The sequence below is a fragment of the Macaca nemestrina genome, chromosome 20 (genome assembly GCF_043159975.1).
Source record: "Macaca nemestrina isolate mMacNem1 chromosome 20, mMacNem.hap1, whole genome shotgun sequence".
Taxonomy (NCBI): Eukaryota; Metazoa; Chordata; class Mammalia; order Primates; family Cercopithecidae; genus Macaca; species Macaca nemestrina.
The window spans coordinates 38,062,576-38,088,054 of record NC_092144.1 but is presented as its reverse complement, the minus strand read 5'-3'; the positions used below and the strand labels follow the sequence as shown (position 1 = coordinate 38,088,054).

Sequence of the window (25,479 nt, the reverse complement as noted above, 5' to 3'; positions counted from 1 at the left end):
TAGACCTTATCTATCACAAGATTTAAAAAATTTAATATTTTCTAATGACTATAATCTTGTTTAAATTTACATTTGTATTCCATCTGTAATTTGATTTTGTGTACTGTATGATATGGAGCTATTTTTCTCTAAATGCCTCAGGAGTTCTCACGATACTGTCTATTGAAGAGTTGATTCTTTCCCCATTTACTGGGAATAATACTAAATTCCCACATGTGCCTACTGTTAACCCTCTGGCCTAAATACTTCCAACCAGTATTTTAGTTAAACGTATATTCTGCTACAAGGACCCAAAGCACTAGCACCCTAACAAATTTGACCAGAAGGACTATGTTCCAGACATCCTGAATGTAGCAAGTTGTTTTTCCTACTAATGACTAGGGGAAAATGTAGTCTTACTCTTACTCCATTCTTATTTCTAAAGGCTTCTTAGCTATTTTTGTTTTAAATCAGCTTATATCATCTTTTTTGCTACAATAAAATAATCACCAATTTTAAGTGATTCTCTGGGTCTTGACAAATATATGCAGTTGTATACCTATCACAATCATAATATTGAATGTTTGTATCACTTCCAGAAGTCCCTCATTTTCTTTTGCAGGCAAATTCCCCTGCCCATACTTGAACCTGGCAACCATTGATGTGCTTTCTGTCACTATAGTTTTGCCTCTTCTTGAATTACATAGAAAAGAAATGAGTCAGTATATAGTCTTTGCTGTTGCTCTTACACTTTGCATAATGCCCTTAAAATGAATTCATCTGTTGTTTCCTGTATCAGTAGTTTGTTTCTTTCTGTTTATCTGTTCATTCACCAGTTGATGGACCACTTGGGTTGTTCATAGTTTTTGGTTATTATGGATAAAGTTGCTAAGAATATTTGGGCAACAATTTTTGCCTGAACATATATTTCATTTCTCTTGGGGTAAATACCTGTGAGATTGCTGGACTATAGAGTAAGTGCATATTTATTTCGTTATAAAGTTTCAAATTGTTTTCCGAAGTGGCTGTCCCATTTTGTAGTCTTATCACCCATGCCTGAGAGTTCTAGTTGCTCCTCATCTTTGTCAGCAATTGCTATTGTCCGTCTCTTAAATCTTCAGTGTTCTGTGGATGTGTTGTGGTAGTTCATTTTGGTTTTAATTTGATTTTCTCTTATTATTAATGATGTTTAATATATTTTCATGTGCATATTTGCCATTTATATCTCTGGTAAAGTGTCTATTTAAATCTTTGACCTTCTTTTTATATTGTTTCCAAATCAGGTTGTCTTGAGTCATATATATATTTTTTTTGCAGGGCGGGAGGGGGGGCGCGGGGCAGAGAAGCTAGGACTTTATCAAATGTGTGTTTTGCAGATATTTTCCTTCTGTCTGTGGCTTGGTTTTCTATTTTTTTAACAGTGTCTTTTGAGGAGCAGAAATTTAAATTTTAATCAAGTCTAATTTATCAATATTTTTTCTGTGGTTTATACTTATGCCTTATCTGAAAAATCTTTTTTCTTTTTCTGACTTCTTTTGGAATGAGAGTTTAAAAATGTTTTTTGAGAAATTCATTTTATGTCTACTATTGGCTTATCAGCTCTACCTTTTTTTTTTTTTTTGAGATGGAGTCTCACTGTGTCACCCAGGCTGGAGTGCAGTGGCGCAATCTCAGCTCACTGCAACCTCTACCTCCTGGGGTCAAGTGATTCTCCTGCCTCATCCTCCCAAGTAGCTGGGACTACAGGCAGGTGCCACCATGCCCAGCTAATTTTTGTATTTTTAGTAGAGACGGAGTTACACCATGTTGACCAGGCTTGTCTTGACCTCCTGACCTCAGGTGATCCACCCTTCTCGGCCTCCCGAAGTTCTGGGATTACAGGTGTGAGCCACCATAACTGGCCAAGCTCTACCACTTTTTTATTAAAAAAAAAAAAAAAAAATTAGATGTACTCTAGTGCAGTAGTTCGCAACTGCAGTCAGGTTTCTCTCTCACCCCCAGGATGTTTGTCAGTGTCTGGAGACATATTTGATTGTCACCACTGGGGGCGGGTGTTCATGGCATCTATTGGATAGAGGCCAGGGATCCCACTGAACACCTTACAGTGCACAGGACAACCCCCACAACAAGGGATTATCTGGCTCAAAATGTCAGTAGCGCCAAGGTAGATTAATTTTATTCTAGGACAGGGCTTAGCAACTTTTTCTGTAAAGAACCAGGTAGCAAATATTTTAGATTTTGTTTGACCTCTTCCAAAATGTAAAAACCATTCTTAGCTTCTGAACTATACAAAAATAGCAGGCTGGATTTAGTCTGTGCCAGAGTTTGCTGACCCCTGCTTTAGGGTTTACAACATGCATGTACTACCTGTAAATAATATTTTATTCCCTTCTGTGTAAGGTCCATTTCCCACCTATTGTTTGTGCTGTTGTCATATGTTGTACCCTTTACATATGTTTATAAACTTCTGAAGATATTGTTATTTTTGTTTGAAACTTTATCCTTTATAAAGATTTAAAATTTCTTTAATAGTTTTAATATAATGACCACTTCCAGTGCTCTTTATTGTTTTGTAAAGGTTCAAATTTCTATTTAGTGTCTTATTCCATCTGAGTTACTTCATCATTTCTTTGGCTTAAGTTCTGCTGACAACTGAATTCAAACTCTTTTATTTGAAAAATGTCTTTAATTTTGAAAGAGGACTTTCGCTGGGTAGAGAATCCTGAATTGACAGTTTATTTCAATACTTTAAGGACGTTCCTCCGCTGTCATTTGGTACACATAATTTCTGACAATGCTGCTGTCATGTATCTTTTTCTCTTGGATGTTTTTTCAGATTTTCATTGTGTTACTGGTCAACAGTTTCATTATTGTGTGTTTGTGTGGTTTTCTTCATTTTTATTCTGCAAGGAGTTTATTGTACTTCATCATATGAGTTTATTTCTTCATATTTTTCTTCTATTCCACCTTCTCATTTCTCTTCTTCCTTGCATGCGTGTTACTTCTTTCATTTTGTCCCACAGGTCACTGGTGCTTTATTCATTCTTCTGTCATTTTTTTCTTTTTGGATAATTTCTAGTACCATGTTTTCAAGTTTGCTCATCTTTTCCTCTGCACTATTTACGCTGCTGTTAATCCCATTCAGTGAATTTTTTATTTCAGACAGTGTATTTTTCATTTCTAAATGGTTTTTACTGTCTTTCGCTCTTCATCTTGATCATGTTTTACTAATAGCCATTTTAGTATATTTATTTGCTCTTTTTATCACCTTTCTTGCCTCTGTCTCTGTTTCTATTGATTACTTTTTCTCTTGGTTATGGGTCATATTTTTCCATTTCTTTGCTGTCTTATTTCTGACTGGATGATGAATATGAAGAATTTCGTATTATTGCTGTGATTGGTTTTATTTCTTTAAGTAATGTGGCTTTTTTGTGGAGTACACTTATTTGGGATTAGTTGGATCCTTTCAGTGCTTGCTTGTAAGCTTCGTTTGGGCACACGCAGAGCAGTCTCGGGCTAATTTAGGCCCTCCTTCCCCTTTTATTCATTTTATTTTTATTTATGTTTAAATTTTATTTTTAATTGTAGTTATAAACCCATAAAGTTAAATTTGCCACCTTAACTATTTTTATGTGTACAGTTCAGTAATGTTAGTATATTTACATTGTTGTGCAACAGTTTTCCAGAGCTTCAGCTTGCGGAACTGAAACTCTATGTCCATTAGGCACTAATTCTGTCTCCTCTCAATAACCCTGGCAACCATCTTCCAACTTCTGTTTCTGTGATTTTGATTTATTTAGATACCTCATGTGAGTCCCCTTTATTTTAAAGAAATCTGTCTGGTCCCTCATGTATTATGTGATCTTTTCACTCTGGCTGGTAGGAGTGAGATTTTTCCCACTTATTCCTTTCTGGTGGCTCTTTCCCAGCGCTGAGTATTATCTTCTCACACCATACAGATTGGAACTCAAATAATCCTTGAGGAGACACTCTGCAGGTTTCTGGTGCTCTCTGGCTCTGCATTTCCCTCATCTCCTATGCTCTGCCTTACAAATTCTGGCTGCCTTGTCCTCTAAACTCTGACTCTGTCTCCCTGAATTAGTGAATCAGCTGAGCTTCATTTCCCCTCCCTGTACTGAGGCCTGGAAACTGCCTTCCGGTAGAAAGCTGGTATAACTGTAGAGTTCACATTTTCTGTTTCCCTTCTTACGAATCACAGTCCTGTGTTACCTGATATCTAATGTCCAGAAAACCATTGCTTCATATATTTCATCCACTTTTGTAGTTATTTAAGGCATTTAAGGCAGTTATTTAAAACATATTTTCTGTTTCCCTTCTTACGAATCTCAGTCCTGTGTTGCCTGATATCTAATGTCCAGAAAACCATTGCTTCATATATTTTGTCCACTTTTGTAGTTATTTAAGGCAGGAGGGTAAATCTGATACCTGTTACTCAATCTTGACTGAAAGCTAAAGTTGTCTTGAATCTTCAAGATTGGAACTATCTCCAAAGGAAGTGGAGGACTCTATTAGTAGCCAATTGGTAACCAGGTCAAATTTCTAAGAGTTTCTCGGACTCATTTCTGTATAGCTCTTAACTAAAATGGTTGTTGTTTGACCATAGAAACATTTGAGAACATTTAGATAAAGGGGAGTCTGGGTGGAGTGACCTCCCAGGACATTATCTCTTCCAGGTGAACACATTCATATCCCAGATCTCAGCAACCCAGATTCCATTTGCTTACATCAAGTTGTTTTCTGCACTCAGACCTGTTTGTTTGGGTGAGGTCACAGGTGGTTGAAATAAAATCCTCCCTTACTAAAAAGCATATGAGCCCCCCATGCCTGTGCACTTGCGGAGTTCAGTTTCTGCTGCCTTCAGGCCAAGAGGGCTGACAACTTTCTCACAGAAATATTGGAAGTATTTTTGGTGTGTAGCTCTTTAAAGGTCATTTTGAATAAAATTGGAACAATTTAGCAAGCAATTAAAAACTAATTAGAATCTTTGCATTATTTTCAGGGGAAGCATAATACATTGTAGTTTCTCGTGAGTGTTACTGCAAAATTAAATATCTCTAATTTATAGCTGGCCCTTAGCTAGAGGCAGCTTTGTAGTTGTTAGCTGCCAATATTTTCCATCAAGGCTTTTAGGAACTCACATGTCGTTTTACTTTAGATTTCTCAAAACTTTTTGGAAGGTGTTAGGCATAATACCATTGATGTGGCTTCCAATACATTAATAAAGTGCTCCTGCACTTAGCTTTTCTTCAGTGCTCACAAGGTACCAAATGAACTGACGGAAGATCAGACACTTTAACACTTTGTGAAGTAATATTAAGCTTTACAGCACTAGAAATCTATTTAATTCCCTGTCATTGCTTCTAAAATGCGTTTCAAATCTGTTGTCATTGCCAGAATGCTCAGAGTCACTGAAGAATTATTTTTGACTTGTTTATATCTAAAATTTTCTAGTAAGACAAATCCTCTCCAGTCCTGGAGGAAATTAACATTTTGGCTTTTCAAGATAGTATTGGTATTAAGTTAGAGTTTACAGTTCCCTGAGGTCTTTCCGTCTTTGGGGCTTAGAAAGGCTAACAACATTTCTTTCTTTTTTGTTTTTTTTTGTTTTGTTTTGTTTTGTTTTTTGAGACGGAGGCTTACTCTCTCGCCCAGGTGGGAGTGCAGTGGCGCGATGTCGGCTCACTGCAAGCTCTGCCTCCCAGGTTCATGCTATTCTCCGGCCTCAGCCTCTCTGAGTAGCTGGGACTACAGGCACCTGCCACCATGCCAGCTAATTTTTTGTATTTTTAGTAGAGACGGGGTTTCACTGTGATCTCGATCTCCTGACCTCGTAATCTGCCCACCTCAGCCTCCCAAAGTGCTGGGATTACAAGCATGAGCCACCGCGCCCAGCCAAGGCTAACAAAATTTCTTATTCCTTGTTTTTGGAAAGTCATAATGTCTTGGTCACAGTTTTTCTTTAAATCCCATTTTTTTTCTTTTAAATCACTATTTTATTGAGTCAAGTTACTGTAATTCTGTATTACATAGATGTTATCTCTTAATTTGAAAAGCAAAATCAACGGCTGTAATTCTTTTTTTAATCAGTGTAAAATGCATATGTCCAGAATGTAATTGACTACTCAGTAATTGGCAGGAGAGGTTTCTACTAGGCTCTGTGAAATGTAATAACTAATTTGCTGATGGCATTATGCTGTGATGAGGGAAGAACACTATCACCTAAAAGCATTTCTGGAGGAGGGGCTGACGTGAGCTGTTACTGTTAAATAAGCGCTTATACTGTAAAATTAACTGCATAATGTCATGGGGGAAAATCTCAGAATATTAAAGCAAATATTGACAATATAAAGCTAAATCATTTTCTCAAAATGTAAATGTTGGTCTACAGGTATTTCTCTGCAGTATTTACTACACCTTGGAGGCTTTACAAAAGAGATCAGGTATGAACATTGGCATATTAATCCTGCAGTGAAAAGGTATTTAACCCTTTTAATCCCAGAGTTCCCCAAACATAGTTGAACACAAGCCATTTTTTTTTTCCAGATTAACACCTGCAGAACTACTATTCCTTGAAACACTTTTTGAGGAACACTTGGTATGAGAAATTTTCTTTTTCTGGTCCTAGTCTATAAAATGGCCAATGTCTACACCTCACAGGAATGTGAGGAAAAAAACATTTAACACTGTGCTGAGCACATATGCTTAATAAATGGCAGCTTAAAAAATTTTTTTTGAGGAATAATACATGCAATAAAGTGCACAAATTTTAAGTAAACAGCTTGATTAACTTATGTATATGTACACACCCATATAACCACCACCTAGATCATGGCATAGAACCTCTCTAGCACACCAAATCTCCCTTGTGCCACCTTCTATTGAATAGCTCCTAATTCTCTCTTCTGTCATGTGGAAGAAGTCATACAGATTCTGATTTTTGTAAGTCTGGCTTCTTTCACTCAATATTATACCTGAGAAATTCACCCTGTGTGTATTTAACAGTCCAGTCTATAAATGCACAACTCTATATCCCTTCTCCTATTGGTGGACATCTGCTTGGTTGCAGTGGGGCTATTATAAATAATGCTGCCATGAACTTATCTCTCACAGTTATATCGCTAGAATTGCTGAGTCATAGGGTGGGTGTATGTTTGTTTAGTAGAGAGGCAATTTATGTGTTTCCCACCACCTAAAGATGCCCCTCTGAGACACACTCCAATCACTGCCACACCTTCCTTAACCATTGTAGGGTGACCAGCCCTCCTGGTTTGCCCGCAACTGAAGGGTTTCCTAGGATATGGAACTTTCAGTGCTAACACAAGGGAAGTCCCAGACGGACCAGGATGAGCTGATCCCCCTACCACACAGTCTACAGTGCCTTCTCTTTTCTCTGTACATCATAGTTTATCATTTGACTATTAATGTGCAGTAGTACAGACTTTTTTGGTAGGAGTCTCCTCACCTACAAAGGTTCATTGGAACAGGAGCTAGATCTCATATATCTTTCACTCTCCCACACACCCAGTAGAATGCCTTCTACAGAGCACTGTCTAGATATGCCACTGGGGAATGCTCAGACATTCTCATAAGAATGTTAGTTAAGAGACTTAGACATTAAGGAACCCTTCTGAAGTGTATTCTAAGCATATAGGCAGAGCTGTATTACTCCCATTTTTTAAATGAGAAAGTATTCACAGATGAGTTTTCACATGTTCAAGATCACATGACTAGTAGGTGGTAGAGGTCAGGAAAAAAAATTTCACACAACTCTAAATATTCAGAGTTCTGGGCTTTCTGCAAATATGGCCACCAAGCAATAATGTAACAACTATAAGGAAACTAGATCAAGGATTACCAAGCAACATTTCTTAACTTGACCACAGATTTTTAGGAAGGGGGTTGGGAGGACAGAATTTTAGAGGACTTTATGAAACACTTCACTCTGCCTTTTAAGCAGAGGTCTTCCCTTGGAGAGCTATCTGGCCACAGAATGGGATGTGTAGTGGAACAGTAATAGAGAGAGCCGAGAGGTGGAGATTGGGGTATGGAGAGTGTTGAATACGATGCAAAATACATTGAACACAAGGCAATGACGTTGAAAGTATTCTAAAGAGACTTTATTGGGTGCACAGTGACTTGGCAGGGAGAGAAGAAGAGGTAAAGTCTTAATTAGGAGGTGTCACTGTGGTCTGCAGGTGAGTCAGAAAGGACCCCAGCTCGAGAACGCAGCAGCAGTGAGGCCCCAGGCCAGCAATTGTACTGGAGAGTCTAAGACATCAAGTCAATCATCATTTTCTAAGAAATGTTTCACTTTTAATCTCAAAAGTCACTCAGGCCTTGTTATATCTAAGGTACTACACTGGTGTTTTTGTTTTTGTGTTTTTTTTTCTTCAGGTGTGGCTTTTTTAAAATTACCATTTAATTTCTTAAGAAGTAGTCCCATGAACTTGTTCCAGAGTTCCCATCCTCTGTGCAGAGCTGGTAGCTTTAAATATAGTAGGGTGGATGGAAAAGATATCAGGAAATTTTGGGGCATATCTTGTTTCAATGCAAAATAACGAAGAACAGCAGAGTTCTGGTGGCTAGGATACGGAGGCAAGATGAAGGTCACCCATGCGAAGGTTTCTTTGGCATTTCCCGAGTTCTTCATTAGCGAACATGCTTTCAGAACTGGTTGCTTGAAAAGCTAGCCCTCTTGGAAGGTTATAAAGAAAGGAGTTCAGTTTTCCGTGGGAAACAACTTAGCTGAGTGAATTTAGGGACAGAACATCTGGATTCCTTTCCTCCTGGATTCTCTGCCTCCTGGTCATATGGCCTCTGGCAAACCCACCCACATTTTTAGAACTTTTTTTTTTTTTTTTTTTTTTTGAGGCAGAGTTTAACTCTTATTACCCAGGCTGGAGTACAATGGCACGATCCTGGCTCACTGCAACCTCCACCTCCTGGGTTCAAGTGGTTCTCCTGCCTCAGCCTCCCAAGTAGCTGGGATTACAGGTGCCCACCACTGCGCCCAGCTAGTTTTTTGTATTTTTAGTAGAGATGGGGTTTCACCATGTTGGCCAGGCTGGTCTGAAACTCCTGACCTCAGGTGATCCACCTGCCTCGGCCTCCCAAAGTGCTGGGATTACAGGCATGAGCCACCGTGCCCGGCCTAGTACACTTTTTCTAGTCTGTGTGTCAGATACAAAAGAAGTTCCTCTTCAAAGGTTTAGCTTGTTCAGCACCCTTGTTCTTTGTTCCCTACTTCAAGCCCAAACCAACTTCCTTATCCCTTATGCCTCCCTGTCTTAGTTTCAGTAAACAACTTTCCCGCCAGTCCTTATCTGCAGAGACCACATCTGCTAACCCACTCTGTGAATTACCCCTCCTGTCACAACAGCTCTTCCCTCCAAAACTGCCCTTTTCGCTGGTATAACCACATTCCTGCACCTCTCAAGTTAGCCAGTCGGGTGCAGCTTAGATTGTGCAGTCCAACTCCAGCCAATGGATGCAGGACACAGTAGTAGGGACAATCTCCATTAGGGATAAAAGCCTCTTCCCCTGTTTGTTGGGTGTGCTCTCGTGGTGACCAGACTTGAGAGCAGCACCCTTCTGCAGAAGTAAATTTTGCTTTGCTGAGAAATCCATTGTTTAAGTGTTCGTTTTCTTTGTGACTCCAAGCTTTACTTCCAACCTGTGGAGTGGGAATAATGGTACCTGCCTCTTTTACATGTTCACCATAATAAAATGAGGCAATGTTTGTACCAGTGCCTCCTAAACCCAAAAGCAACATGCAAGGTCACGTAACTGTTTCCCTGTTGATTGGTTCTGTGCTTTTTCTTTCTCTCCTTTTTGTGAGCATTTGTTGCCCATTAGTTAGTTACTAATTATGGTAATAAATTCTTAATAAATATTGGCTGGCATTAATTATGTTCCAGGAGCTGAGAGCTTCATTTATGTTCTCTCTCTCTCTCTCCAAACTATGGCTTGTGAGACAGCTATTAGCTTCTTCATCTGTTAAACTGGGCTAGTGAGTCTCAGAGATGTTAGGCCACCTTCTTTGGATCACACAACTGGAAGTCAAACCCAGAGCAGGCTGACTCTAGAGCCTGAACTCCTAACCTCTTTATTGCCTTGCACTTGAGTCAGATCTGGCTGTAGGAGGGCATCTTGGAGTCTGGGAAGGAACTAAAGCACTGTCTCCCTACCTCCATATGGGGACAAAATGGAAGGGCTAATTGCGACTGCCTCTTTACCATACCTCTATCTGTTACAAGTCCAGCTTATCCTCAGGGAGGTCATGTGGGCAGGAGTCTGAGTTTCATTCTGAGTTTCTGCTATGGGTGAAAGCTCAGATAGTCAAAACATGGGGATTGAAAGTGCAACTGTGACATTATTTTTATAGGATATGGACCTAAGCTTCTAAGGGTTTTTATTTATTTGAGTGTGTGTGTGTGTGTGTTTTGTTGTTGTTGTTTTCGTTTTTGTTTTTCGTTTCGTTTTGTTTTTACCATAAGAAAACCGTACAATCCCTGGTAAGGTAAGGTAGAGTAGGACTTTCGTCCCAGCATAGAGGTTTAGAAGGACAGGTATGGAATAATGAATTGAAAGTTGCAGAGTCTTGCTGGCCATCTCTGGGCACTTTTTGCACACAAGAAACAGTGCAAGAAATATTTCATAGGGGTCCTGGGGCCCACCTCTGCTGCTTAGGGCCTTGTATTGGGGTGACTCTACCCTGTTCCCATATATTAAAATCTTCATGGGGAGAAGCATTTTCCCAATTTAGATTTTTGTAATTAAAAAGGAAGGCTTTAAATTGGGGCTGCAGATACTAGGACAGTGAATGGACTAATCGAATTCATTTTTTTTTTTTTTTTTTTTGAGACGGAGTCTTGCTCAGTCGCCCAGGCTGGAGTGAGTGCAGTGGCGGGATCTCAGCTCACTGCAAGCTCCGCCTCCTGGGTTCACGCCATTCTCCTGCCTCAGCCTTCCAAGTAGCTGGGACTGCAGGCGCCTGCCGCCACGCCTGGCTTATTTTTTGCATTTTTAGTAGAGACAGGGTTTCACCATGTTAGCCAGGATGGTCTCGATCTCCTGACCTCGTAATCCGCCCGCCTCGGCCTCCCAAAGTGCTGGGATTACAGGCGTGAGCCACCGTGCCTGGCCTCTTTTTTTTTTTAAAGGCTGCAAAGTTTTTTGATAAAATTAACCCAAATGTCTTGGCTCAATTTTCTTTTTATTTTTCAAAGAGATGAAATATGTAGCTAGATATTATAAAACAAAAACAGAACTAAACCCTGAAATGTACTAAGTTCAAAAGCAAATAGAAGATAAATTAACAATGTTCTCTAGCCTGGAATGATCCAGTCTAGAGGAAGCGAAAAGTGAAATACAGTGGAGGTTAATATCCAAATACTGAGCTGGGCAGACATCTCAGCCTGCTACCTGCTCACATGTTGCACAGGGTCTTGTATGTCTGTCAGGTATGTTATTATTTGGAAGAAAAGGAGACTGAATGGAGAATATGCTGATTTAGCAGTTCTCAATTTGATCTTCATAACATTCATGTATCTTGATGTTTACAGGTATTCTTTTAAAATTGACACATAATATCTGTACATATTTATGGCTTGCATTGTGACATTTTAATACCTGTATATAATTTATAATGATCAAATCAGGGTATTTAGCATATCCATTACATCAAACCATTATAATTTCATTATGGGGACATTCAAAGTCCTCCCTTCTAGCTACTGGAAACTATAAATTATTGTTAATTATGGTCAGCCTACAATGCTGTAGAACTCTAGAACTTACTCCTATCAAGCTGTAATTTTTGTGTCCTTTAACTACCGTCTCTCTATCTCTCCTCCCTTCCTAGCTGCTAGTTGCCACTATTCTATTCTCTACTTCTGGGAGATCAACTTGTTTAGCTTCTACATATGAGTGAGAATGTGTGGTATTTATCTTCCTGTGCCTGATTCATTTCACGTAACATAATGTCTTCCAGGTTCATTCATGTTGCTGCAAATGACAGGCATTCACTCTTTATGGCTAAATGATACACATAGATATAGATATCGATATAGTATAGATATCGATATAGATATAGATATCTATTTGATCTTCATATCTATATATAGATATCTATATTTATATATAATAACATTTTCTTTATCCATTCATTTGTTGAGGGATACTTAGGTTGCTTCCGTATCTTGGCTCTTCTGAATAGTGCTGCAATATCCATCGCAGTGCAAATATCTCTTTGACATACTGATTTCCTTTCCTTTGGATATATACCCAGTAGTGGGATTGCTGGATCGTATGGTAGTTCTGTTTTTAGTTCTTTGAGCAACTTCCATACTTTTTTTATGATGGCTAATTCACATTCCCACCAAAAGTGTATAAAAGTTCTCTTTTCTCCACATCCTCACCAGCAACTGTTTGTTTTTTGGTTTTTTTTTGTTTGTTTGTTTTGTTTTTTTTTGTCCTTTTGATAATCACCATTCTAACTGGGGTGAGATGATATCTCATTGTGATTTTGATTTGCATTTCTCTTATTATGATGTTGTACATTTTTTCATATAGTTGACCATTTGTATTGCTACTTTGATTATTTTTATTATTATTTTTTTTTTGTTTTGCTGTTGAGTAGTTTGAGTTCCTTGTGTATATTCTACATATTAATCCTTTGTTGGATAAATAGTTTGCAAACATTTTCTATTATACTATAGGTTGTTTCTTCACTCTGTTGATTGTTTTCTTTGCTGCACAGAGCTTTTTAGTGTTATATAATCCCATTTATCTTTGCTTTTGTTGTCTCTGCTTTTGAGGTTTTATTTCTGAGGATATAAGCCTGAAGTGTTTCCCTTATGTTTTCTTGTGGTAGTTTTTTAGTTTTGGTTAGTACAGCTTTGTAGTAATTTTGAGGTCCAGTAGTATGATGCCTCCAACTTTGCTTTTTGTTTTTGTTTTTGTTTGCCTAATATTGCTTTAGCTGTTTGGGATCTTTTGCAATCCTATGTGGATGTTAGGATTGCTTTTTCTATTTCTGTGAAGAATGTTGTTGGTATTTCAATTGGAATTACATTGAATCTTTGTATCTTTTGGGGTAGTATAGGTATTTTAACAACATTCTTACAATCCATGATCGTGGGATATTTTTTCTATTTTTTGTAGGTGTTTGTGAACTCTTCAGTTTCTTTGATCAAAGTTTAAAAATTTTTAAGAAACCAGAAAAACAAGAACAATTCAAACTCAAATCTAGCAAAAGAAAAGAAAGCAAAGAGATCAAGCAGAACTAATTGAGATTAAGATGAAAAAATAATTATTATACAATGAAACAATGAAACAAAAAGTTGGTTTTTGAAAGGGTAAGCAAAATTGAAAGACCACTAGGTAGATTAATCAAGAAAAAATGAGAAAAGATTCCAACTACAATCGGAAATTATAAAGGGGACATCACAACTGATAATACAGAAATACAAAAGAGCATCAGAGACTAATATGAATACCTCTATACACACAAACTAGAAAACCCAGAGGAAGAAGATGAATTCTAGGACACAGGCAACCCCCCAAGATTGAACCAAGAAGAAACAGAAATCCTGATCAGACCATTAACAAGTCATGGAATTGCATCTGTAGTTAAAAAAAAATCTTTTATCAGAATAAAATGAAAGGAAGAAAGGAACAAACAATATACAAAACAACCCGAAAATAATTAACAAAATGAAAGAAGTAAGTCCTCACCTATAAATAATAACCTTGACTTCAAACAGATTAAATTTTCCAGTTAAAAGATATAGACTGGCTGAAAGGATTTAAAAAAGGAAATAACAGGACTCAACAACATGTTGCCTACAGGAAAGTCACTTCACCTTTAATGACATACATAGATTGAATTGAAGGGATAGAAATAAATATGCAAACAGAAACCAAAACAAAGCAGAAGTAGCTATACTTTTATCAGATAAAATGGACTTTAAGTCAGAAACTGTAAAGAGACAAGGAAGATTATTATATAATGATAAAGGAGTCATTTCACCAAGAAGATATATGTAGTCAACACCAGGGCACCCCGATATATAAAACAAATATTAACAGGTGTAAAAAAGAAGATAGACTCTAATACAATAATAGCTAGGGACTGCAACACCCTACTCTGTCCATTGGACAGACCCTCTAGACAGAAAATCAATAGACATTGAATTTAAATTCTACTTTAGACCAAATGGACCTAACAGATATTTACAGAATATTTTATCCAACAGCTACAGAATACACATTTTTCTCATCAGCACATGAAAAATTCTCCAAGATAGGCCACATGTTAGACCACAGTACAAGTGTCAACAAATTTTGAAACATCAAAATCATGTCAAGTCTATTCTCAGACCACAATGGAATACAAAAGACATTAATAACAAAAGGTATTTTGGAAACTGTACAAATATATGGAAATTAAACAACATGCTCCTCGACAATCATTGGGTCAATGAAGAAATTAAGGAAATTAAAAAAAAAAATTGGAAACAAATGAAAATAGAAACTCAACATACCAAAACCTATAGGATACAGTAAAAGTAACACTAGGAAGGAATTTTATAGCAATTAACATATACATCAAAACAGTAGAAAGTTTTCAAATAATCCAGTGATACACCTCAGGGTACAAAAAAAAAAGTTCCCAGCAAGAAAAGCCCAGGACCTGATAGCTTCACTTCTGAAATCTACCAAACTAATAGAGGAGTTTTTATGGTTTTTTTAGGTATATGATCATGTCATTAAGGGACTGAGATAATTTGACTTCCTCTTTTCTAATTTGGGTTTTATTTGTTTATTTTTTTCCTTGACTGCTCCGGCTATGACTTTCAGTACTGTGTTGAATAGGAGTGGTGAGAGTGGACATCCTGTCTTCCTTCAGTTCTAGTAGGGAATGTTTTCAGCCTCTCTCCATTCAGTATAAAGTTGGCTGTGGATTTTTCACAGATGGTTCTCATTATTTTGAGATATGTTCCTTTGATGTGTAGTTTGTTGAGGATTTATTATTTAGAAGGGATTTTGAATTTTATTGAATGCCTTATCTCCATCTATTGAGATTTTCATATGGGTTTTGTTTTTAGTCCTGTTAATGTAAAGAATCACACTTATTGATTTGCAGGTGTTGAACCATCCTTGCATCTCTGGAATAAAATTCACTTGATCATTATGAATTATCTTTTTGATGTGCTGTTGGATTTGTTTGCTACTATTTTTGTTGAGGATTTTTGCATTTATGTTCATCAGGGATGTTAACCTGTCATGTTTATTGTTGTTGTGTCCTTGCCTAATTTTGGTATCAGAGTGTTACTGGATTCATAGAAGTAGTTTGGGAGGGATCTTTCTTTTTCAATACTTCGGAATAGTTCCGATAAGATTAGTAACAGCTCTCCTTTATATATCTGGTAAAATTTGCTTTGAATCTGTCTGGTTTAGGCCTTTTTGTTGTTGTTATTGGAAGTAATGATTCAGCTTTATTACTCATTAATTGTCAGATCAGGATTTCATTTCTTCTTGGTTCTATCTTGGGAGGTTGTATATTTCCCAGAATCTATCCATTTCCTTTAGGATAGAGGTGTTCATACTAGTCTCTGATGCTCTTTTGTATTTCTGTATTATCAGTTGTAATATTTATTGAAAAATTATTTTATTGATCTCAATCTCATTTAGTTCTGCTTAATCTTTCTTTTCTCTTGCTAGATTTTAGTTTGTATTGTTCTTGTTTTTCTGGTTCCTTGAGGGTCCACATTAGGTTGTTAATTTGCATCTTTCTATTTTTTTGATGTAGGTGTTTAACATTATAAACTTTCTAGTTAGCACTGCTTTTGCTGTGCCCTAGGTTTTGGTATATTGTATCTATTTTCATTTATTTTGAAAAAGATTTCAATTTCTGCCTTAAGTTTGTTGTTTACCCAAAGGTTATTCAGGAGCAAGTTGTTTAGCTTTGTGTAGTATTGAGCATTTCTCTTGGTATTGATTCCTAATTTTATTTCTCTGTGGTCTGAGAAGATGCTTGATACGATTTTTAGGTTTTTAAAATGTACTGAGACTTGCTTTGTGGTCAGGCATGTGGTCAGTATTAGAACATTCATGCAGAAATGAGAAGAATGGATATTCTACGATCATTGGATATAATGTTCTGTAAGTGACTATTAGGTTCATTTGGTCTATATTCCAATTTAAGTTCATAGCTTCTTTGTTGATTTTCTGCCTCAGTGATCTGTCTTGTCATGTCAGTGGGGTGTTGAATTCCGCCACTATTATTATATTTCTATCAATCTGTTTTCTTAGGTGTAGTAATATTTGTTTTATGCTCCAGTGTTGGATGCATGTGTGTATTAGTCCATTTTCACGCAGCTGATAAAGACATACCCGAGACTGGGTAATTTATGAAGAAAAAGAGTTTTAATGGACTCACAGTTTCACATTGCTGGGGAGGCCTCACAATCATGGTGGAAGGCGAAAGGCTTGTCTTCTATGGCAGCAGGCAAGAGAGAAAATGAGAACCAAACGAAAGGGGTTTTCCCTTATAAAACCATCAGATCTTGTGAGACTTATCCAGTACCACAAGAACAGTATGGGGGAACCACCCCCGTGATTCAATCTTCTCCCAGTGGGTCCCTCCCAAAACATGTGGGAGTTATGGGAGCTACACAATTCAAGATGAGATTTGGGTGGGCACATAGCCAAATCATATCAACATTTTGGATAGTTATTTTGGATAGTTATATCTTTTTTATTGCATTAAGCTCTTTATTATTTTATAATGCTCTTATTTGTCTTTTTTATAACTGTTATTTAAGGTCCTTTTATTTGATATGAGGATGGCTACTCTTGCTTTCTTTTGTTTTCCTTTTGCATGATATATCTTTGTTCGCCCATTTACTTTTACTTTGGGTCTGTAGCTGTCGTTAGCCAGGAGGTGTTGTCTCTTGTAGGCTGCAGGTGGTTGGATCTTGTTTTTGTTTTTTTTTTTTTTAGTCCAGTTTCCCACTCCATATCTTTTAAGTTGAACACTTGGGCCATTTACAATCAAGGTTAATATTAATATATGAAGTTTTATTTCTGTCATAGTATTGTTGCCTAGTTACCCTTGAGTTTAAATTGTGTAATTGCTTTAGAGAATCTGTGAGATTTTTACGTATATGGTCTTTTATGATGGCAAGTATCCTTTTATTTTCATGTCTAGAACTTTTTGAGTATTTCTTGAAAGGCCATTTTAATTTTTACAAATTTCCTCAGTGTTTGGGAAATACTTCTTCATCTGTGAAGGTTAGCTTGGCAGGATGTAAGATTCTTGGCTGGCATTTTTTTTTAAGGAAGCTAAAAGGCCCCCAGTTTTTTTGGCTTGTAAAGTTTCTGCTGAATAGTCTGCTTTTAGTCTTATGGCATTTCCTTTATAGCTGATTAGACCTTTCTCTTTTACTACTCTTAGAATTTTTTCCTTCACATTGCCTTTGGATAGTCTTACGACTTTATGTCTTAGTATATTTCTTCTTGCAATGTGTTTTCCAGGAGTTCTCTGATCTTCTTTTACCTGGATGGCATGTCTGTCTGTCTATCTGTCTGTCTGTCTGTCTGTCTGTCTATCTATCTATCTATCTATCTTATCTATCTATCTATCTATCTATCTATCTATCTATCTATCTATCTATCTATATCACAAAACCAGAGAAGTCTTGAATTATTTCTTCAAATATGTTTTTTATATTTTTAGCTTTTTTTTCTTCTTCCTCTGTAATACCTACAGCTCGTAGCTTTGGCTGGTTTACATAACATATTTCTTGAAGGCTTTGTTGATTTGTTTAAATTCTTTTATTTCCTTTCTTTTCATCTGTGTGGTAAGTTTGAAAGACCTATCATACAACTCTGAAATTATTTCTTCTACTTGTTCTAGCCTATTGTTAAAGCTTTCAACTGTATATTGTAACTGCTACAATGAATTTTTTATTTCCAGGAGTTCTGTTTGGTTTTTTCCTTAATGAAGCCTATCTCTTTTTTTTTATGTCTTGACTTGCTAATCTGATTTCTTTTATGTTGGTTTTAAGCTTTCTCTTGGATTTCACTGAGCTTCTTTAAAATGAGTAATTTGAGGCCAGGTACAGTAGCTAATGCCTGTAATCCCAGCACTTTGGGAGGCTGAGGCAGGTGGATCACTTGAGGTCAGGAGTTCAAGACCAGCCTGGCCAACATGGTGAAACCTTGTCTCTACTAAAAATACAAAAATTAGCCAGGCGTGGTGGTGTGCACATGTAGTCCCAGCTATTTAGGAGGCTGAGGCAAGAAGATTTCTTTAACCTGGCAGGTGGAGGTTGCAGTGAGCTAAGATTGTGCCACTGCATTCCAGCCTGGGCAACAGAGTGAGACTCTGTCTCAGAAAAGTACAAAATAAAATAAATAATTTGAATTGTTTACCTAGTATTTAGATTTTATCTTGGTTAGGTTCTGTTTCTGGAGAGTTACTGTTTCACTCTGTGGGTGTTGTAATACTTTTTTATTTCATACTTTTAGAATTGTTTCTCTGGTTCTTTCTCATGTGGATAAACTATCTTTCCTTTTTTGGGTTTGCTTTTGTTTGGATGGCATCTTTTTTCCACCCCTGAAGAAGGTAGCTATAATATATGTTGTTATGTAGGGTCCTATGGCTTTGGTTCCGGGTGTTTTTAGTACCAAATAGTCTACATTAAGTTCCATGGTTTTAGATAGTTTTTATTTGGCAACTTTACTAAATGCTGGTTGCAGTAACTATATACTGGGCATATGAGCAGGCTCATTGACCCCTTCTCTGGCCAGGGTAGTAGAGGTCTTAGGAAGCTTACCTTGTTCCCCAGTACTGTGCACCTGTTTCAGATTTCTTGTTATGTTTTATCTTTCAACCTCCAGACCAGTAGGTGATGCTTATGGGTAACAGCTGGCTGCATCCAAACTTGACAGGTATATACTTGATCCTTATTTAGTGGAGGAAGCTCTCTCTTGCCTCAAACAAGGGCCTGATCTGTGGAATGCACAATCTGAGTTCCCTGCTCAGTCCCAGGTAGGGGCACCAATATGGGCAGGGCCAAACTAGGCAGACGAACCTTCAGGTCCCCTAATGACAGTTACAAGCACGAGCTCTGAGGAGGTGCAGTGGAAGCTGCCAAGGACTCAGAGATATGTCTAGACATGGAATTGGAAAACCTTCCCTGCCCCAAGTTTCTGGAAGGGAGAGAGGAATGCCCTAAACTCCTAATCTAGACGACTGGGTGCTCCAAATGCCTGAAGGTATGTCTGAGCATCAAGATGAAAGAGTACCATTGTACTAAGGTCTCTGCACCTGAAGGGAAGGGCAGCTCAGGCTCCTCATTAAGGCAAGCAGGTGTGCCACATGCTCTGGGAGGGAGTCGAGAAACTGCTGTTCAAACAAGGTCTTTGCAGGGGATGGGAGGAGTGGGTCAAGCTCCTCCCATCCCAGGTATGCCCGGTGTCAGATGATATGCCTGGGGAAGGAGCAGAGAAACTGCTGCCGCTACAAAGTCTTTACTTGTGACAAAGGGGTAGCTGAAACTCCTTATCCATGGGAGCAGGTGTGACAAATACCTGGAGTTATATCTGAATGTGAAGTGAAGGGAGTAATGCTATACTAATTTCTTTGTGTGGGAAGGTGTAACAGTTCATACTTCTATTCCAGGAGACAGGTGCACTGAAGGCCTGGAGACATGTCCAGTCATGGGGCACAGAATGTGCCACTGCACCAAGATCTCAGCATGGGAAGGGAGGGGTGGCTCAGGCTCCTATCCGGGGGAGCAAGCATGCTGCATACTTGAAAGTTTGCCTTGGAAAAACTGTAGCTGCAACAAGGTCTTTGCAGGGGAAGGGAGAGACAGCTCAGGCTACTAATCTAGGTGAGTGGGTATTTGATTGCCTGGAAATATATCTACTGGTGAAGAGTGGAGTAATTAGTTGTACAATAAGGTCTTTGTAGGAAAGTGGGGTGGGCAGCTCAAGCAAATCAAGTGAGTGGGTTCTCTGAGTGCCTGGAGATCTCTGACTGTGGAGCAGAGACAGCCTCGCTGCACCATGGTCTCTGCAGAAGAAGGTTGGGGTGGCTCAGGCTGCTGATCCAGCCAAGTGGATGCTCCATATGCCTGGAGATCTGCCTGGGCAAGGAGTGGAGTTGACCCTGCTCCACCATGGTCTCTGCATAGAAGGGATGAAGTAGCTTAGGCTACTAATCCAGGAAGATGGGTGCTCCTTACTTATGCCTGGAGATCTGCCTGGGTGTGAAACAGAGCCCCACTGTACCAAATTATCTGCTTAGCAAGCGTGGGGCAGCTTAGGCTGCTAAGGTAGGGAAGTGAGTGCTTCAAATGCCTGGAGATTGGCCTGGGCATAGAGTATAGAGGGCCCTGCTACACCATGGTCTCAGGGGAGAATGCTTGAACTCCAAGCAATGACACGCAGACCAGTTCCAGGTTACAAAGCTGCTCTTGGCTGCAAGTCTCACCTCTCAGAGGAAACCACAGTTTCAGCAACCCTCCTCCCACTCTAGTCCCGTAGTGGGAAATTGCCCAATTCCAGTACTTACTGCTGGGGCACTTTCCGCACTAGCTGCTCCATTTCGGCTGGAAGGCTTCTACCCCACTCCAAAGCAAGGGCTCCAGTCTCTAGTCTGAGACTAAAATGCCTGCATGGCTGCATTGTTAGGTCACCAAACAATGACTGACTTTGTGTTAGTGTGGATTAAAAGTGACATCTTCCCCTTGGTCCAAGGTTGGGAAAATACATGCAACTTTTTCCAATATCTTTCCCTCTCGGTGTCTCTCAGCCTCTCCTCATGGTAGTTCCAGGGCTTGGGAGAATCAGGGTGCTCTTTCTTGGCATGGGTTGCACAGATCCCAAGTGGAAAGGTGAGTCATAGAGGAAAACTCTTTGCTCCTTTCATGTACAGGGGCTTCACTCATGTTTATCAGCCAAACGCTATCACAACGGCTGCTTGCCTACATTTTTCTCAAAGGGATTTGGGGTATTCTTCACTATTCTGGTGAATTAACATTTTCCTTCTTAAATTAAAACTTCAGAATTGGTCTTTACTCACTATTTTACTATTTCCAAGTGGCTGAGGCATGTTAAAAGCCTCCAATCTACCATCCTGAGGGAACAAAAAAGTTTAGCTATTATTTTATTGAATAGTTTTTTAAATCTCTTTTACTTCTGGAACTCCTAAATTTTGAATATTTACTCAGTTGATGGTGTGCCATATGTCATGTAGGCTTTCTTCACTGTCTTCATTCTTTTAATTCTCTTCCCACCCTGTTTATTCTTTGGTCTGACTAGGTTATTTCAGAATACTCGTCTTCAAGTTCAGAATTTTTTTTTTCTTTTGCTCAGTCTATTGTTGAAGCTCTTGATTATCTCATTCATTTAGTTATTTAGCTCCAGGATTTCTGCTTGGTTCTTCTTTATATCTTTTTGTTGAATGTTTTATTTGGATTGCAAATTGTTTTTCTGATTTTGTGTTCCCTTATATCTCACTGAGTTTCCTTGATATTATTTTAATCCCTTTTCAGTCATTTTATAGATTTCTTTTTCTATGGTGTCTATTACTGGAGAGTTGTGCTCTTTGGATGTGTTATGTTTACTTGTTTTTTCATGTTTCTTTGGTTCCTACACTGATATCTGCACATCTGGTGGAGTATAGTCACGTCTTCCAAATATATGGAGTCACTTTTGTGGAGAAATACCTTTTCCTATAGACGTTTCCTATGGTGTCTGTTGGGTAGGGTGCTTTGGCTTTTGTTCTAGGTGGGCATCATAATGTAGCCCCTGTCTGATTTCTTTGACTGTAATTAATGCAGCAGTGTCTGAGATTTCCTCAGAATCTTAAATTGCGGGTGTTTGTAAAGGCAGTGGTGCAGCATTGCTTGTGATTGAGGGGGGTTGCAGGACAAGGTGGTTCTCAGGCCCTGGGGGGATGCGCCTGGCACAGTGGCTCCACTGGTTTTGGGAGTGGGGATGCTGGCAGTGCTGGACAGGTCACTCCTTGGTTTCTGGGGGATGTGCATGGCATGGGGTGGCTCTGGCCCTGGAGTGGGTGGGGTTACTTGCATTGGTAGGCACCAGATGGGCCACTCCTTTTGGACACATGGCATCCAGCAGCTCCACCTCTGGAGGAGGTGTGGCCATCTGTGATGGGAATCACTGCACTGGCTGCACTTTAGTTCCTGGAGGATGTGCACACATGTGCAGCACCTCCGCCACTGGAGGGGTTGTTGATGGTGGCAGATGCGAGGTGGTCAGCTCTAGGTCTCTGCTCAACATGTACACTGGCTCCCCTAGTTCTGGGGCATCCTGTCCTCTGTGTGCTCTGCCTGCTCCCTGGAGTGTAGAGCACTGCATGGGCTTGGGGGCAGGGATGATAACTGCACCATTGGGTCTAGCTGGGATCACAGCACTCAGCCTTTTTTGTGGGCACAGTAGAATGATGGCAGGGGCCCAGGGACATGGAGATGTATATATAGCGGCTAATGGCCTCCAGGGCAGAATGCGCTCCCGCAGTGACTCTGTCCCACTGTGGAACTGTGCTTGACTTCTTGGAGGTGGGGGTGACTCAGCATGCATCCCTTCTCTGGAGCAATGTGACCTTGTGGACTCAAGGTATTTTCCTCCACTGCACTCAAGACCTATGGGGACTGTGGGGCTAGCCTGTAGCTGGGATTGCAGGCAGCCTCAGTGACTGTGGAGACCATGGGGGATCCCCTGCTTACCTTTCCCTTGGCCCCGAGCAGATCCTGGCCAGGTGTTTCGCTTCCCTCCCTATGCTAGCTTTCCAAGTTTTCATGCTTAAGAGAGTTGTTGTCACTTCCAGTGTTTTCCTTTAGTCACTTTACTCAAAGTACAGTTATTTATGTTGTTTTTGTCGGTTGTTTGAAGGAGATGAGTGGTAGATTCCTCTATTTGGCCATCTTGATCTATCTACAGATGTTCTTTGTAGCAAAAATATATAAAAAAATTTATTTAATTCAGTGTTTCTCAAAGTTAAACTTGTCTTTAACACATTAAAAGTCCTGAGAAAGTACCACAGAAATGTGCCTTATGAAACTCACAGAGGAGGATGTAGGCAGCTTTTCCTGAAAATCCTGACCACTAGCTCTTTTTCAGAGTTCCTCTCAACATTTTCCAGCACGTCGGTATTACTAACAGCAGCAGAAGGCATATCATTAGCCAGCATTTATTGAATGCTTACTGTACACCTGTTACTGTGCTAAATAGTTTTCTTTCTTCCTAAGGCTTTGAGATATTGAGAGGATTTTTTTCCTTTTTTTTTTTTGAAGACAGTCTTCTCGCTGTCACCTGGGCTGGAGTGCAGTGTTATGATCTCGGCTCATTGTAATTTCTGCCTCCTGAGTTCATGCAATCCTCCCACCTCAGCCTCCTGAGTACCTAAGATTACAGATGTGCACCACCATACCCGGCTGATTTTTTTGTATTCTTTATAGAGATGGGGTTTCACTCTGTTGGCCAGATCTTGTACTCCTGACCTCAAGTGATCCACCCACCTCGGCCTTTGTTTCCTTTATAAACCAGGGATGACAATAGCACCTAGCTGCAGGATTGTTAAGTAATCTTTGCAAGATTGCACAGCTGATAGGTAGTTAGTGCCAAGATCTGAACCCAGAAAACAGTGCTTGGCGTATGGGCCATGTTTCCTGTTCTGCCTCACTTCCCCGGCTCTTATACTCTTAACACCTCATTACCTGAGGTCTCCTGGGAAGGAGTCTGTTCCTTGCAGATTGAAGAAGCAGCTGACTTCCTGCAGGTGGCTGTGATGACCTGGGTGCTGCTATACCCCAGGGCCTTTCAGACCAGTGGCCAAGGCACAGGTCTTCACTGAGTTGCCCTCAGTGTTCTGATGGAGGTGCTGGGGTGTGCAAGAGGAGAAATGTGGCTCTGAACTGAAATAAGGAGTTTTCCCCCTCTTCTGGCTTGCAAAAGACATCCAGGATGGTGGGAAGTTTGCTGGTCCAGTTACAGAGTTGTCTAGAACAGCCCTTGTAGCCAGCCAGCTCCCAAGGTCGAGCCACTCAAAATGGCTGAGTGGGATAAGCCAGCAAGAAAATAGCAACACCTTTGAAGTGTGCTGAACTTGCTCTAATTGAGCTCTTCCTATTGACTAGAATCTATTTGCATTCATTTTCCAGCAGAAGGGTTTCTCCTGTTTTTCAAATGGCACAGAGCATTGCAGCAGGGCCACATGTGCCGCTGATGATACTGTTAGGGAAAAATTAGCCAGGGTGCATTAGGCAAAGGAAGACAGGATCAGAGGCCACATTCTGTGTGAGCTGTTCCCTTTCCTTTTGTCTTGGAGAGCGTGAACTTGTTGAGGTTGGTTAGGCTTAGCTGGATAGAGGGGGTAGAAAGAGAGACTATTTCAGTCCTGGAGATGAAAGGCTGCTTTATAGTGGCACAGCTGCTCCCATCAAAGAGCTCAGAAAACATTTGAAAACATTAACTCATTAAGCCTACCTGCTCTTGTCAAAGGTGGAAAGTCACTCTCTCAGGTGCTTTTAGGCAGTACAGATGCATGGTAGGGACGATCTTTTATTACAGTGGGCCATGGCTGTAGCGCATGGGGGGTGCCAGCAGGATTCCTGCCTCCTAAGATTTTTTGGAATCCCTCATTCACAAGGGGTATATTTTGAAGTTTTCCTAGAGTATTTTGAGTTCATGGTTGGTTGTTGCTTGTTCACTTGGCAACAAGTGAGTTGTTTGTGCATTGCACTGAACTTTGAGCATGGCCCCACCCAACACATCCCCTAAGCATTTGCTCTACACTTGACCTTCCCTTGTCTCTACATGGATTTGAGAAAACGGGAAGGAGAAGGCAGTCTGAGTTCTGTGGCATCATCTGCTGAGAAAGCTTTCTTGAATAAGTAGTCACAGGTAAGCTCACACATAATACCCTGGCCCCAAAATCAGTGTAGCTGTCTCTGTATGAGTGGTTAAGATCACGTGGTAAAGCACCCTGACTTTAATAAGAGGAAATATCTTTCCTCTCTCATTGGATGCGATGTTGGGAAGGATGGTCACTGAAGGTTTTCTTTTCTCTTCTGGCCAAGAGGTAGATAGGTGATGCAAACTTAGGCTATCAAACATACCCTGGCATCTATTTTCTTGGGGTTTTCCAAACATTTTTATCTATTATTATTATCTTAAAGATAGGGCTATGGCTACATTCTAAATCATATCAAGGTTGTTAAATTGGATGAAATTTTGACTGATGGGCATAATTCACAGTGTCTGACTTCTTGGACCAAATGAAATATTAGATTAATGTGTAGAAGGATATCAGTAACAATAAAATTAAATTGCAACAATGTGAAATGAAGATGTAAAATAAATGAGTGTTTTCACAGCATGCGAAGTTATGTAATGTTTGTTTAGACAAAAATCATAGCACTTCTAGCCCTGTAACAC

At 39.5% G+C, this 25,479-nt stretch overlaps 2 long non-coding RNA genes across 3 annotated transcripts in view; one reads left to right on the top strand and one right to left on the bottom strand.

Annotated features, from left to right (window-relative positions):
• Positions 1–20,725, bottom strand: part of LOC105487649 (uncharacterized) — a 50,126-nt gene extending 29,401 nt beyond the window's left edge. For both annotated transcript variants that reach the window (XR_011617785.1, XR_011617786.1), the window contains exons 1-2: positions 20,591–20,725; positions 18,846–19,021 (exon numbers count right to left, since the gene is read on the bottom strand). This is a non-coding gene — a long non-coding RNA (uncharacterized lncRNA). The remainder of the gene's footprint in view (positions 1–18,845; positions 19,022–20,590) is intronic.
• LOC139355385 (uncharacterized) overlaps positions 1–25,479 on the top strand; it is a 229,030-nt gene that overhangs the window by 40,199 nt on the left and 163,352 nt on the right. The window lies entirely within an intron of this gene.